Source organism: Myotis nattereri (genome assembly GCF_964212035.1).
Source record: "Myotis nattereri genome assembly, chromosome: 8".
NCBI lineage: Eukaryota > Metazoa > Chordata > Mammalia > Chiroptera > Vespertilionidae > Myotis > Myotis nattereri.
The window spans coordinates 49,791,010-49,804,408 of record NC_138083.1 but is presented as its reverse complement, the minus strand read 5'-3'; the positions used below and the strand labels follow the sequence as shown (position 1 = coordinate 49,804,408).

General features: G+C 41.1%; 1 long non-coding RNA gene across 1 annotated transcript in view; it reads right to left on the bottom strand.

Moving 5' to 3' along the window:
* The window catches only part of LOC308523190, a 29,043-nt gene extending 16,285 nt beyond the window's left edge, over nucleotides 1-12,758 (bottom strand). Inside the window, exons 1-4 of the long non-coding RNA XR_013996308.1 lie at nucleotides 12,107-12,758; nucleotides 11,872-12,025; nucleotides 10,215-10,280; nucleotides 7,295-7,498 (exon numbers count right to left, since the gene is read on the bottom strand). This is a non-coding gene — a long non-coding RNA (uncharacterized lncRNA). The remainder of the gene's footprint in view (nucleotides 1-7,294; nucleotides 7,499-10,214; nucleotides 10,281-11,871; nucleotides 12,026-12,106) is intronic.
* Nucleotides 12,759-13,399: the final 641 nt, after the last annotated feature.

The window sequence follows — 13,399 nt, the reverse complement described above, 5'->3', positions numbered from 1 at the left end:
CAAGGCCTTAACTCCAAATACAGTCATGGGGGTTAAGGATTCAACATATATGACTTGGGGAAATGGGGCACACTTCAGTTCATAATGGTGAGTGAAGGGTCAGCGTGGTGAGGGTTCAAGAGTTACATGATGGCTGACTAATAAAAAGGATGATGACGATGATGGCTATGGTGAAAGGCATGGGTGTGGTGAAAATTTATGGGTATTAGATAAGCAACAAAATTAGGAGAAAAACATATCTGAGATCTAGCCATGTGAGACTGAGACCAGCATTCATTATAATCATTTACTGAAAATTGGAGAGCAATTTGAAAATGAAGAGTACAAAGTGCCCGTAGGGTGTAAACCACACTAACACTACTGTTTACTTTACTTGTTAAGTCCCAGAATATCACTTGATGACTAAATGAAATAGTGAAAGAATTAATTCCCTGGAAGAGGAGATTGTTAGTAAAAAAAAGCTAGAAACAAAAGAGAAAGTCCGATGTGGTAGTGTTTATCTAAGTACTACCTAACGGAGAGAGAATTATAGCTAATGAAAGTCTTCTATTTAACTCATTCCATTCCTTCATTCACTCATTCATTCCATAATACTGATGGACTGCTGGTGATGGATGAATTCAACAAATGAAATCAGGTTGGCTTTTAGCACAATGACTGATTGCCCTGTAGGAAAGGGTGGGATCGGGGAAAGACTGGGCAGGAAGAAGAGCCAGAGGCAGCTGCAGTAACCCTGGTCAGAAATACTGAGGGTCTGGACCACCTGCTGCTTCAGATACAGGCAAACTCAAGGGATAGATATCTGAGAAGCACAGTGGGTTCCTTTGTAAAGATAATTCTTATAACTATGAAGAGAAACTCACACTGTTTGTACATCAAGGAAATACTTCTTAAGATCAAGGTTATAAAAATGGCAGTTAGAATTGATGAGTACTTAGCATACGCCTTTACACTCGGCATCTTTGTAGCAAGGCGAGGAGAGTCAGCATTAAGCAGGAATGTGCACTCAAATCTAAGCGCTCCTTCACTCGATGTGTGACCTCAGGAAAGTTCTTAACATCTCTGTGCCTCAGTTTCCTTGACCTCATCACTTTTGTTTCTAGCACATTCTTTCTTTGACCTTAAGTTCAGGAAGCAGATATGCCCAACTATCGATACTAACTTATGCTGTAACTGTTCATTTTTAATCTGTGTCATCCCCAGGGCATAGGTCAGATCCTGACACATTCTAAGACATGAAATGTGATGTAGTTTAAAAGTCAGGTGATAGCTTCTCCCAACCACCCCCCAGCATTGCACGTACCTGCCACTCAGATACCTCCCATCACTTATGCGAACTGTTTCTCATGTATGCCTAATACCCACCCCTGATGGGCAATTTAGAATGTTACTACATGAACATCAGTTTACAATTTTAAAGCTTATTTGATTACATGATGTTAATTGCTTAGTATTTATATTTTTGTTTCAGGTTTTTCTCCATCACAATTAATAATTTAAAGCATAATTAATTACATTTGATTTTTAGTATATTTTAAATGATCATGAAACCTGATCTGTCCTATTGATTTTTTTTAATTCAATGATACAGATAAATTGTTTTGGGTTTCTTTCTCACTCAGATTTTCAACCTCTTCCTTATAAATGAGGACCTTTCTGAGCCTAGGCTGGGACTTCTCCCCCAACCCCTCATGCTGTTAGGGGTCAGTAAGTCACAGTCCTGTCATTCTTCTCTGTCATCTTGCTCAAAGGGACTTGGTAGCTGAATCTACTGGTAGTTTTTTACTAATAGCTATTATTACTTTATGGAGAACTGGTGTTCACAATTTTTTTCCAATTACAGTTGACATTTTTATTTTGCATTAGTTTCAAGTGTACAGCATAGTGTAAGACAATCACTTACTTTACAATTTTACTGAAGCACAGTATGTGATTGCTCTGATGAACTTAAGTGTATGGGCTGGGACAGAATCCTGAAGCAGGGGCCCTATGTCCTGACATTCACCTCCACCCACTGTTCTCCACATACAAAGACATATGTGCTCCCCTGATATTTCTTCCCAACTTTTTAATTGCAATTTTCTCCAAGGACTAAAAGTCCAAGATAATATGGAGAGAAATATCAAAATGCTAACATAACTAGGACCAAAGTCTATTTTGGATTGAATAATTAAATAGGTCTAACTTAGGTAAACATTAACTAAGTAGGGTAGACATCTGCAGTAGACAGCATAAATACTTAAAGGATGAAGTCATCCAGGGTAGAGGAATTATAAATATAGATCACCAGAAACAAAGCAAAATTGAGATTCAAATATAGACCAATATGATATTATTAAAGTTGCTAGAATTAACAACTAACTGAAGATGTGAATGAAATGTAATTTTTCAAAAAAGGGTAAGGACAGGATTCAGGAGGGGGTCTATCATGGTGTAGACCATCAGTGTTTCCTGATAATATTTCATATATTTTTCAAAAATATATCATCAGAAGGGACTCCCTGCTAAACTCTAGCCAAAAAATTGAATATCTAGGTAGAAGGGTTGACTTTCGAAAAATAATAAATGTAAATTATCAAAATGTAAATACAAATTACCAAACTGGATCTCAGAAGAGACACAAAATTGAAATAGAACAACTACTTACCTATTATCCCCCCAAAATCCTACCAGATCTGGACATTTTCAAAGGAAATGTTTACCAAACCTGTAAGGAAAAGATAACTCCAATGCTATTTAAGCTGATAAACAACTTTAAACACAAAGAAAAGTCAAAAGTTATTTTCAGGAAGACTAAATTCTTGATTCCAATGATCTGACAAAAACAAAACTCATATGTACATGTTACAGATAAACTTCTATTCTATTGAGTGCAAAAACCTAAATAATTAGTAAACAGAATCCAGCAACACATTGAAAGAATAATATATCTGGATGAACTAAAATTCATAGTTCAATGAGGAAATGGTTTACTATTAGGATATTAATACAGTTTGCCATATTAAGAGAAAAATCATATAACCATCTCTGTAGATGCTATTATGCATTTGGTAATATTCAACATTCTTACCTTTTTATTTTTTCAATTTATCTTCATTGTTAAAAGTATTACAGATGTCCCCCTTTCCCCCCCATTGACCCCCTCCACCCTGCTCCCACCTACTCCCCAGGCCTTCACCACACTATTGTCTGTGTCCATGGGTTAACATTCCTACATTTTAAAAATCTCAAAGATATGTAAGTGTACACACATTAATAAAAAAATACTAGATGCATTCCTTTGAGAAAAAAAATGAGTTTATTGACTTTTTAGAGAGAAAGGAAGGGAAAGTGATGGAGTGATAGAAACATGGATGAGAAATATCCATTGGCTGCCTCCTGCATACCCCTTACAGGTGACTGAGCCCACAACCTGAGTATGTGCCTTGACCTGGAATCAAACCAGCAACCCCTTAGTTCATGGGTTGACACTCAACCACTGAGCCATACCAGCTGGGCTAGATATATTCCTTTTAAATGAAAAATAAGGATATCAGCATCACAATTATTATTAAAATTATTCTGGATCCCGGCCAGTGTGGTTGTGGTTGAGCATCTACTCGTGAACCAAGAGGTCACTGGATTGATTCCCGTCAGGGCACATGCGGGCTTGGTCCCCAGTGGTAGGAGGCAGCCGATCGATGTTTCTATCCCTCTACCTTCCTCTCTCTCTAAAATCAATAAAAACATTTAAAAATAAAGAAAAAAATAATTGTACTGGCAGTATTAGCCAATGAAATAAGGCAGGCCAAGGAAGAAAAGATACAAAATTATAAAATAACAAATAATATTTGGAATCAATGTCTGATGATGGACTTGTATACAGAGAAAACAGAACAGAATTCATGAAAAATTACTAGAAGCAATAAAAAATACATGGAACTAATAAACAAAAATCAATCACCAAGTCAGAGAATATGATGGATAAGAAGACCCATTTCTGTAATTCCAAAATGATGAAACAACTGGTGATAAACATAACAAGAGATGTACAAGGGCTGTTCTTTTTTGAAATGTAAATGCTATCATAACCAAGACTGCTACTTGTTCCTTATTTCCCACTTCTTCCTCAGAAATGCAGCCCTCAGATTTTAGCTGGGTGCACAGCCATCCAGAATAAAAACTCTGTTTTTGCGACCTTTCTTACAGTAAGCATGACCCTTTGGCTAAGTGTCAGCTAGCCCAGGGGTGTGAGCATAAGTGGGCTGTGCTGGTTCTGGGAGAGAGAAGGTGGTCTTTCCTGCTCTGTCCTTCCCAAGCATCTGCAGCTGGAGCTGGAGCCCCCGTATATCCACAAACAGAAGCTGCGGGGGTGTGAGTAACAAACAACACGAGGCTGGGTCTCCGATGATGGCACGGAGCCTCCATAGAGCCCTGGATGAGCCTGTCTGTGTCCACGGGAAGGTGTTCTCGTTCAAGGAATTGCTAAGTTGTGCTTGCTGTCAGTGACAGCGGAACTCAGTCTTGACAGAGCTACCCAAAAGAAGACTCAGCATGAAGACAGGCTGTAGCAGTGGCTCTTCCAAAAGACCCCCTTTCCCTAAGTCTAAGGACATCTCTAATTCAGCATGGCAGTGTAAAAAGAGCCCCTTTTTGGGTATCTGACAAAACTGCGTCAAAACCCAAATCAGCTCTTAATGAAAAGTTTAATCTTCATTTACTGATGCCGACGTAACACTTACATCGACCTGGAGGCAGGCACCTTTATTCTCAGCCCATGGTCAGGAGACTGAGGTTTGGAGAAGTAAGCAACTTGCTCCAAATCACACAAATGGTGAGCAGGCACCGGAACCCAGAGCCAGTGCGTGTGATGTCAGTCAGTCACCACCACTCTGCCTCCTGAATGCCATGCCCTCAAATATGCTGATCCCTCTCAACTGCAATAAGTCCCCCTTAATCATCATTCTGTGAGCGAGACCCCTCACTCTTTCCTGTGTTCAGGCAGCATTCTACTTTGACTCACCGTCCTCGGTGCTGGGTGCTGACGCAGGTGAGGGACAGAAAACTGTTCAATGAATATGCTAAAAAGGAAGAAAGCTGTGCAAACACAGTCTCGATGGGTCTCACCCACCAGAGCGAGAGATTTAAAGAGAAATGGCTCTACGTGTATTGGAGTGAGTTACATTTTACAACAGCCACTGTGTGTAACAGCTGGGACAATAGCCAGTAGTGGTACAGAGAACACAAGACACATATCTGTACCCCTAGAACTATAGTCAATGCCATGAGTGGCCATGGACAGAAAGAATAAACAAATATATATATATGAAATTTGCAAGGCTAATTATTGTCTAAGATTTATAATGTAAGTCTACATCCTCATTTTTACCCAGAAAGATGCTCAGGCCCATGCTTTGCAGAACCTGCCAGCTCTCACTCAGGTGGTCCATGTTGACAATACCCAGGGCAAGCCGCCCAAGCAGCTGTCACCTTTCGATCATGTCACCGGCCTGGCAGAAGCATGAGCTCCACCAGATCCACACATGCAGCAAAGCCCCACAGCTGACAGATTTGTCCCAGCGGCTCCACCAGGGGTATGCGTGCGAGACATGCATACCAATAAATAAACCTCAGGCTCAATGTCCTATTTTTATACAGAACCAACAACTGGTTCTTTCCTTTTATCCCTTGGACAGTCTTGGTGCCACTCCACCTGGGCATTGCATTGTCGGGCCATTGAGTTGTTGTTACAGCCCTGGCCAAGTAGCTCAGTTGGTTACAGTGTCATTCGGATACGCCAAGGTTGTGGGTTTGATTCCCAGTCAGGGCACATACAAAAATCAGCCAATAAATGCATAAATAAGTGGAACAACAAATCAATTTCCTCTCTCTCTCTCTCTCAAATCAATCAACAAATAAATTATCTAAAATAAAGAGTTGCTGTTCCCTTTCTACTGGACCTCACTGGCCCTAGGTGCTGTTAAGCTGACTTGTCTGTTTCCTCCCTGTCCTTGTACTTTGGTCCTACTTACTGGCAGGGGTTGTTTTTCTTTGCTTATGTCTACTTTTTGCTAAAGCACTCTTACAATTGGGCAAGCTTTTATTAGTTTATTTTCCTCCCCGCTATAAGTAGCAGAACCTAGATAAGAATTCAAGTTTTTTACTGATTACACACTTGTTCTATTTTATTACAGAGTTCCATGATACATTACACAGACTTGGTAAGGAATATAATCCACAAATATTTACTGAGCATGGGCTCAAGGATCTTTCACTCTAGGGGGTAAAGTAGACACCAGGCAGGAGATCACAATAGCATGTGTAAAATCACGTGTTGGGAAAAGCACAGAATGTTATAGGAACACCCAGGGTGCGTTCCTAACTGATCATGAAAAAGAGGAAGAGTTAGCCCAAGATACCTTCCACCAGAGGGGACATTATGGATAAAGAGAGGGGAGTGAGCGCCCAGTGCGCTCAGGGAAGCTGGGATGTCCACTTTGATGGTGCTGAGGTGCTAAGCAGAGTGAAGACAGGAGTTTATGCCGATGACAATGGGGACCACAGGGAGGAATTCAGAGATTTGAAAACAGACTCAAAGACTTATTCTGCAGAAGGAGATGGGTGTATAAAAATGATGAGGACATAGTCCCTGGCTCCGAGGAACTCATCACCTCCTGGGGGAGGCAGATATCCAAGCAAGTCATCACAGAACAATGTGTTTAGTTCTAAATATAGCACACACAAAGGCCTGGGGGACTCAGAGGAGGAAGCCATTGGCACTGCCCTGGAGTAGAAAGAAAGGCTTTGTGTAGGTGACAATTGAGCAAGATGACAGATGAGAGTGCGGCAACCAGTCCAACCAGAGGGGGTGGACCTTTGGGTGGGACCAGGAAAGGCCCCTCCAATTCATTACCTAATATTAAATTAACCAAACACTTGCCACTGTCTTCAAGTCCCAGCCTCAGGAATGTGTGTTAGAGATAAAGAGCGTTATGTTGGAACTTCCAGCTCCTTCCTCAAGGACATGGGCTGTTTGCTGATAGAGAACATCCTATCTGGTGCATTCTGGACACAAAGGGAGCTGTTCAGAAGGATTTGCAGGACCGGGGAGCTCTGCTCATTTCTGGAGGCCATCACCACAGAGCTAGAAGCAAGTAGGACTAGTGTGGGTGGACCTGGATCCGCACCCGCCCTGGTCCGCCCGACACGTTGATTCAGAATGAAGTTTCTGTGTCACATGATCAGACAGAATCTTCTTTCTCTTTAGCAGCACCAAGCATTGCAAAGGATTCAGCTGGAAAGAATACACACTTACTGAGTTCTTCTATAGCCTGACACGTAAGTGCATCACTGAAGCACAGAAAATCGTGGGATTCGGCAGCATCAGTGTTTTCCATCGTGCGAGGCTGGAAGTTTCCCTCTGGCTGACGGTACAACCCCCTGCTTGCTCTGGAGCAAGTACGGTCAAGAGGGAGTCAGGAACCAGATCAGCATAATTCTAAGTTCTGTGTGGTGGGAGCTGTGGAAATGTTGAAATGGGAACTATATACATGGGTTGACAATAAAGGGATGGGCAGTAATTTATCAGGTAAATAAGAGGAAAAACATGTAGGAATAGCAATATTAATAAAAGTTAATAGGACATTTAATACAAAAGATTATTTTGGAGTAATAAAAAACTGACAAAGATAATAAATAACATAGCAGTAAATATATATGATTAAAGCTCACATATATAGGTAAATGTAATTTTCTCATATGTGTAAAACTCTTATTCTTATGTTTAAGCTAGTTTTTTTAATATTAATGTTAATTTTCATAAATTGCCAAAGAAGCTAAAATAAAATGTATCTTATCCTGTCATTCCACATGACAGCAATGTTTCAAGGTTATTATTTGAAATTGGGTTTGCTGTTGACCTTTTTTGTCCAATAACCCTAGGCTGTTCTTTATCTGAAAATCTGCATCCTAAGATAAAAGCCGGTATCCATTAGGAACTGCTGTAATACACCAGCATCAATCACACAATTAAATGACTGGGACAAACAACAAGGATAAAATGCCGACCCTGTCAACTCAGATTTTAAGAGTTTCCCGACAACAGAAGGCAGTGAAGGTCACGCATCCCTGCACCTAAAAAATGAACCTGCATAAATCCAAGGAATGAAAATGCAGGATGTGCAAAAGAAATGTATACACACTTTAATAGCTAATAGCTCAATTTTGAAAAGTAATGTATTTTAAAAAGCACTGCCTTTACAATTATTCAAAGTGTGTGTATACATTGGGGGGGGGGGGGCATCCTATATATTAAAACAAACCAAATAATTCTCTCAGAAGGGTTCCAGTCAGTAAGCTGCATGGTGCAGGACACCGTGAGCTACTTCTTCTCGAGATTTCCATGAATATGTAATTAGGTTTGTTCCAAAAATTGGCTGAGGTTTTTCTCTTGTGTGTGGTTCCTCTTTTTAAAAACTATTCCTTTATTAATATGGCTCATATCAAATTGCAAACATAAATTCAACAAACAGCCACAGTGGCTTTAAAAAGGAGTGGGAGGTATGGCATCCTTGCTTGCTTCACTAAATAAACTTAAAATGTTATAATTTTATTTATTTTTGGATCCTTGCCTCTGACCCTGGAGGATTCCATTGTAAATTGTTACCTTCACAACAAACATTAACCTCCTTTTACTTTATCTGTCTCCAGCAGAAAAGGAGAAAGAAAAAAAACAAACGTAAAAACAAACTTCTTACGTTTGTTGGTTTGGTATAAGAATACTGAATAAGCAAAATTATAGAATTTTTATAAATGTTTAAGAAAAATTATCCTCATAGCTGAGCAATTAACAATTGTTTTTATTTTGTATATCTTTCCATCTTCTTGTCTACAGATAGTTTTAAGCATAATATAAATGCAAGTGTATATTATGCTAGATTCCTCTTGCCCTGGAGATGGCTTCCAGGAGTGTCTAGGGCTACAAGCTTCCTCATTTACTCAACATCCAAGAAGAGATAACTGCTGGTCTTTATTGGGCTGACTCAGGTCTTGCACCATAACAAACCCATGTGCTGAATCCAGCAGGCCAGTTCCAGAGAACCAAGCAAAGGAAGAAGAGAGCTACTCATTCATAAACTGACTAAAAGAAAAAGGGAGCACTAAACAAATGGGGATTTATTCCATACTAGAGGCCGGGTGCACAAAATTCATGCACTGGGGGGTGGGGTTCCCTCAGCCCAGCCTGCCCCTCTCACAGTCCGGGAGCCCTCAGTGGATGTCCTACTGACGGCCACAGTCTGGCAGCAGAGGCTCGGAGCAGGCGTCCTGTGTGTGTGTGTGTGTGTGTGTGTGTGTGTGTGTGCATGTGCGTGTATGTGTCCGCTGGGGGCGTACCCCCAGCCACATTGGAGGCTCAGAGCTGGCACTGTGTGTGTGTGTGTGTGTGTGTGTGTGTGTGTGTGAGTGTGTGTGTCTGCTGGGGGCCTGCCCTCAGCCACAACATGGAGGCTTGGAGCAGGCGCCCCTCTGTGTTGATCTCTCAGGCTCCTGGCCTCCACTGCGTGTTTTTCTCTCCCTTGAGCTGTGGCCAGGGTGGGGTGCTGCCTGCAGGCTGTGCTTTCCTGCTCATGGATCACCGGATCACTGCAGAGACTGGGGGCAGGCCCTGCTGGGTGCTGCCTGTGGGGAACTTTCCTGCTCTGGGATCGCCAAGGCAATCCCAGGAGCAGGCCCACCTGGGGGCCACCTGCCCTCCGCACTTGCCTGCTCTGGGATTGCCATGGGGTCCCAGCTGGCAGCGGGGCTTAGACAGCACACGGGGGTCCCGGCTGGGGCGGGGCTTAGGTGATGCGATCACGCTGCCTAAGCCCGGCCGCCCAGGGCCACACCCGGGACCCGGATGGTGTCTGGCGCTGGCCAGCCCTGCCTGCAGTATGCAAATTAGCCGCCATCAAATATGGCGGCTAATTTGCATATGGCGCTGATTAGCCAATGGGAAGCATAGCAAAGGTACAGTCAATTAACCTTTTTGTCTTTTATTAGATAGGATTAAGAGAAATTCCAGCTGTAAGTGCTGATTGTGGGGGCGGGGGCTGAAAATTGCTCCTTTTGGTGGATCATGTTTTAAATTTCTGTGCTAGAGTGCAGGTAAGGTTTTCCATGAGATCTCAGGGAAGGTACACAAGGTTAGGACTCTGCAATTATGAATATTTTTGGGAACAATAGTAAGCACTTACTGTTTGAAACCAATCGGGATCCAACCTTGGATGTTGGGTGAGGTCAATCCTAACAACATGGTTTTTCTATGGGAAAGGAGAATGAATGAAGAGTTGGTGGTTGAGCAGGTAACTGATCTCTCCGAATTCATTCACTGAATGACTGAGAAAGACAATAAAAATGACCTCTGACAGTAGCTGGAGGAAGACAAATACGCAAAGATTGCATGGGAAGCCCTACAACTCTTGGAAAAGGTCTTTTAGGCAAGAAACAACTAAGAAACATGCCCATTTTACCTTAATAATTTACCCATTAATATTCTCAACCTCCTTTTTCATGTAAAGATCTGCAACTTAAAAAAACAATGATTGAAATGCTGTCAAGCAGTGAGATAATTCTTTATTTGCTCCCCAGGACAAGGAGAAGTTCATTTTCACAGGAAGGAGTCTTTGCATTGCCAACAGCGTAGAAAACCCCAGAGTCAAGACTTTCTCAAGGAAAACCTTCCAGAGAAAATCCAAACCACTGAAGTTTCATCATCAAAAGTGACACAGAATACCAGCATTTTCTGTTTCCTCATTCTACAAGAGCCATCTTACTTTCTGTTTCCAAAAGTTAAAACTGGTTGCTTAATTACTGATTTTTTTTAAAGCATGTGGGCAAACACACTAAGAGTTAAGAATTGTGTTCTTGTACTGTAAGAGGTCATTCAACAAACTTCAGAATACACGTTTCAAAGTCAAAAAGAACAAATCCTGTCTCTGCAGCTCATTGGCTGTGTGACCCAGAGCGAACTGCCTGACCTCTCTGTCCTGTTCCCTTAAAAAGACAATATCCTCCCAATAGGATTCCATTGAAGACCAATTGAAATAATAATTATAAATCACATAGCCAGTGTCTACAGAATCACTCAATACTTTGGCTATATTGTAATTATGACAACACCTTGACCACCTGCCTCTCAGTGCGGATGCTGAAAAAGCAAGGTGCACACTTGTCCTGTCACCTTGCAGCTCAAAGAAGCCATGATAGGCGGGGGGGGGGGGGGGGGGGGGGCTTCTGAGAAAGATTTTTGTTCCTAGGTGAAAGTGAAAGGCATGTTCTTTTCTCTTGCCATCTTGGCAGACCTTTACCTCTACACTCGTATGAGGCCAAGTAAGACTTGCTATCTGAAGATGTGGCCATCATTTGGTGACCACAAAGCAGTAAAACTAAAGACGAGACCTAAACATGCTACTGATGTTGGAGAGGAAGGAAAGGAAGAGCAAGGGACCCCCACAACATTGTCACCAACCAATCTGGAAACACCTATCTCTAAACATCTTACCAAGTTCACACTCTGTGTCCTTTCTGAACAGGTAGATTGTTTCTCCCTGTTTAGTATTCTGCATATGACTAACGGACATGTTCTGACTCAGATTAAGCACTGGGACCTACAATATTACAGGGGTTCCAAAGATATAAGATAAAGGTAACTCAAGAACAATGCAGCATAACTGCCAAATCTGTGAATAACCAGCCTAAAACAACTTGTTAATTCATAGAAATATTTACCTGCAGAGCAAGAACCAGCTGGAATGATTCCAGGCTTCCTCAGCCTCCAAATGAATTTAAAATAGATGTCAGACTTCTCTGGAAGGAATTTCAAAACACCTCATTCATTGAGAAATTACTTACCTACCCTCCAGGCACAGCTATGAAGACCACAGAGTTCATGAGAGTCAGGGTTGTGTTGTTTTGTTTTGTTTTGTATTTGTATTTACAGAGCAAACATCTCTGGAGAGACTGATAATTTCATTTTGTTTTCATAATAATTCATCTTCGTAATATCCTAGTGGGGAGGAGAGATGAAAGATCATTGCTACCATTTTAGAGAGGAAAAGATACAAAGAACATGAAATTAAGGGATTACCTTTAAACCATAGTCAAAATGTAGCCCCACAATAAAGACAGCCAGCGGAGGTTAGATTCCAGATATCTTAAATCCCTGTCAGGTGCTCTCCTGATGATGCAACAATAATCCAAATGAATGACTCAGGTCCTTGCACCTCCCAGAAACTATGCTCGGATGAAGAGAGAACACAGATCAAAAAGGCGAATCAAACCAGCTCGTTCAAACCATTGTCGTGAAGGCATCCTGGCCATATTTTGACTTCTAAAATTTGGAATAATAAGCATAAAATAAAATAAACAGAAAAGGGGGAAAATATAAGGCAATCAGCAACACAAAAGAATATAAAAGCTTACTTAAAAGTCAGAGGGATTTTCAAAGAATGGCTCAAAGAAAACAAAAATGGAGTAACCAGGAGTAGCAGAGAAGGAAAAAGTATTTTAGGAATATAAATATTATTTGAGTTAACTAAGGTTAAGCCAGCCTTTTATTTTCATTTGGTAAGGCACACTACAGCACTTGCAAAATAATGTGAGGTGTCTTGATATAAAGTCTACATAAACCATAGAACCTTTAAAACAGAAATAAAATTGCTTGAGTGCAAACCTTGCTCTGCCACATACTGGCCACGTGACTCACCCTCTCACTGCCTCAAGCTCACCAATCAAGCTTATGTGGGAGCGAGCAATAATAGCACCAGCCTCAAAGGGCTCTGACCTCATTTAACATTAATTTTTCTGAGGAAGCTTACAGAGCATCAAGCAGGATAAATGCAAAAAATAAAATTAAAAGTCTACACCATGGCATGTCATTTTCAAAGTACAGAAAACCATTGCAGATAAACTCCTGCAAGCAGCCAAGGGGGGGGGGAGGGGGGGGCGGAACACCTTACTTATAGAGGAACAAAGATAATAATTACATCTGACTTCTCAGAAACCATGAAGTAAGAAGAGAGTGAAAAGGCAATTTCTAAACTGTTGAGAGCAAAAGAAAACCACCAAACTAGAATTCTCTACCCTGCGAAATTATCCTTCAAAAGTGAAAGGGAAATAAAGAGGTTCTCAGACAAACAAACAAATACTGAGGGAATGTGTTGCTGGCAAACCAGCTTTGCAAGGAATATGAAAAGAAGTTCTACAGACAGAAGGAAAATAATCTAAGTCAGAAACTCAGACATATGTAAAGAAATAGCATCAAAGAAAGAATAAGTGTAGATAAAATAAAAGTTTTTTTTTCCTTTTTCTTAATTGAGCTAACATATAACAGTTTGTTCAAAATAGTAATAGCAACAATGTATTTACATATGCTTATGTA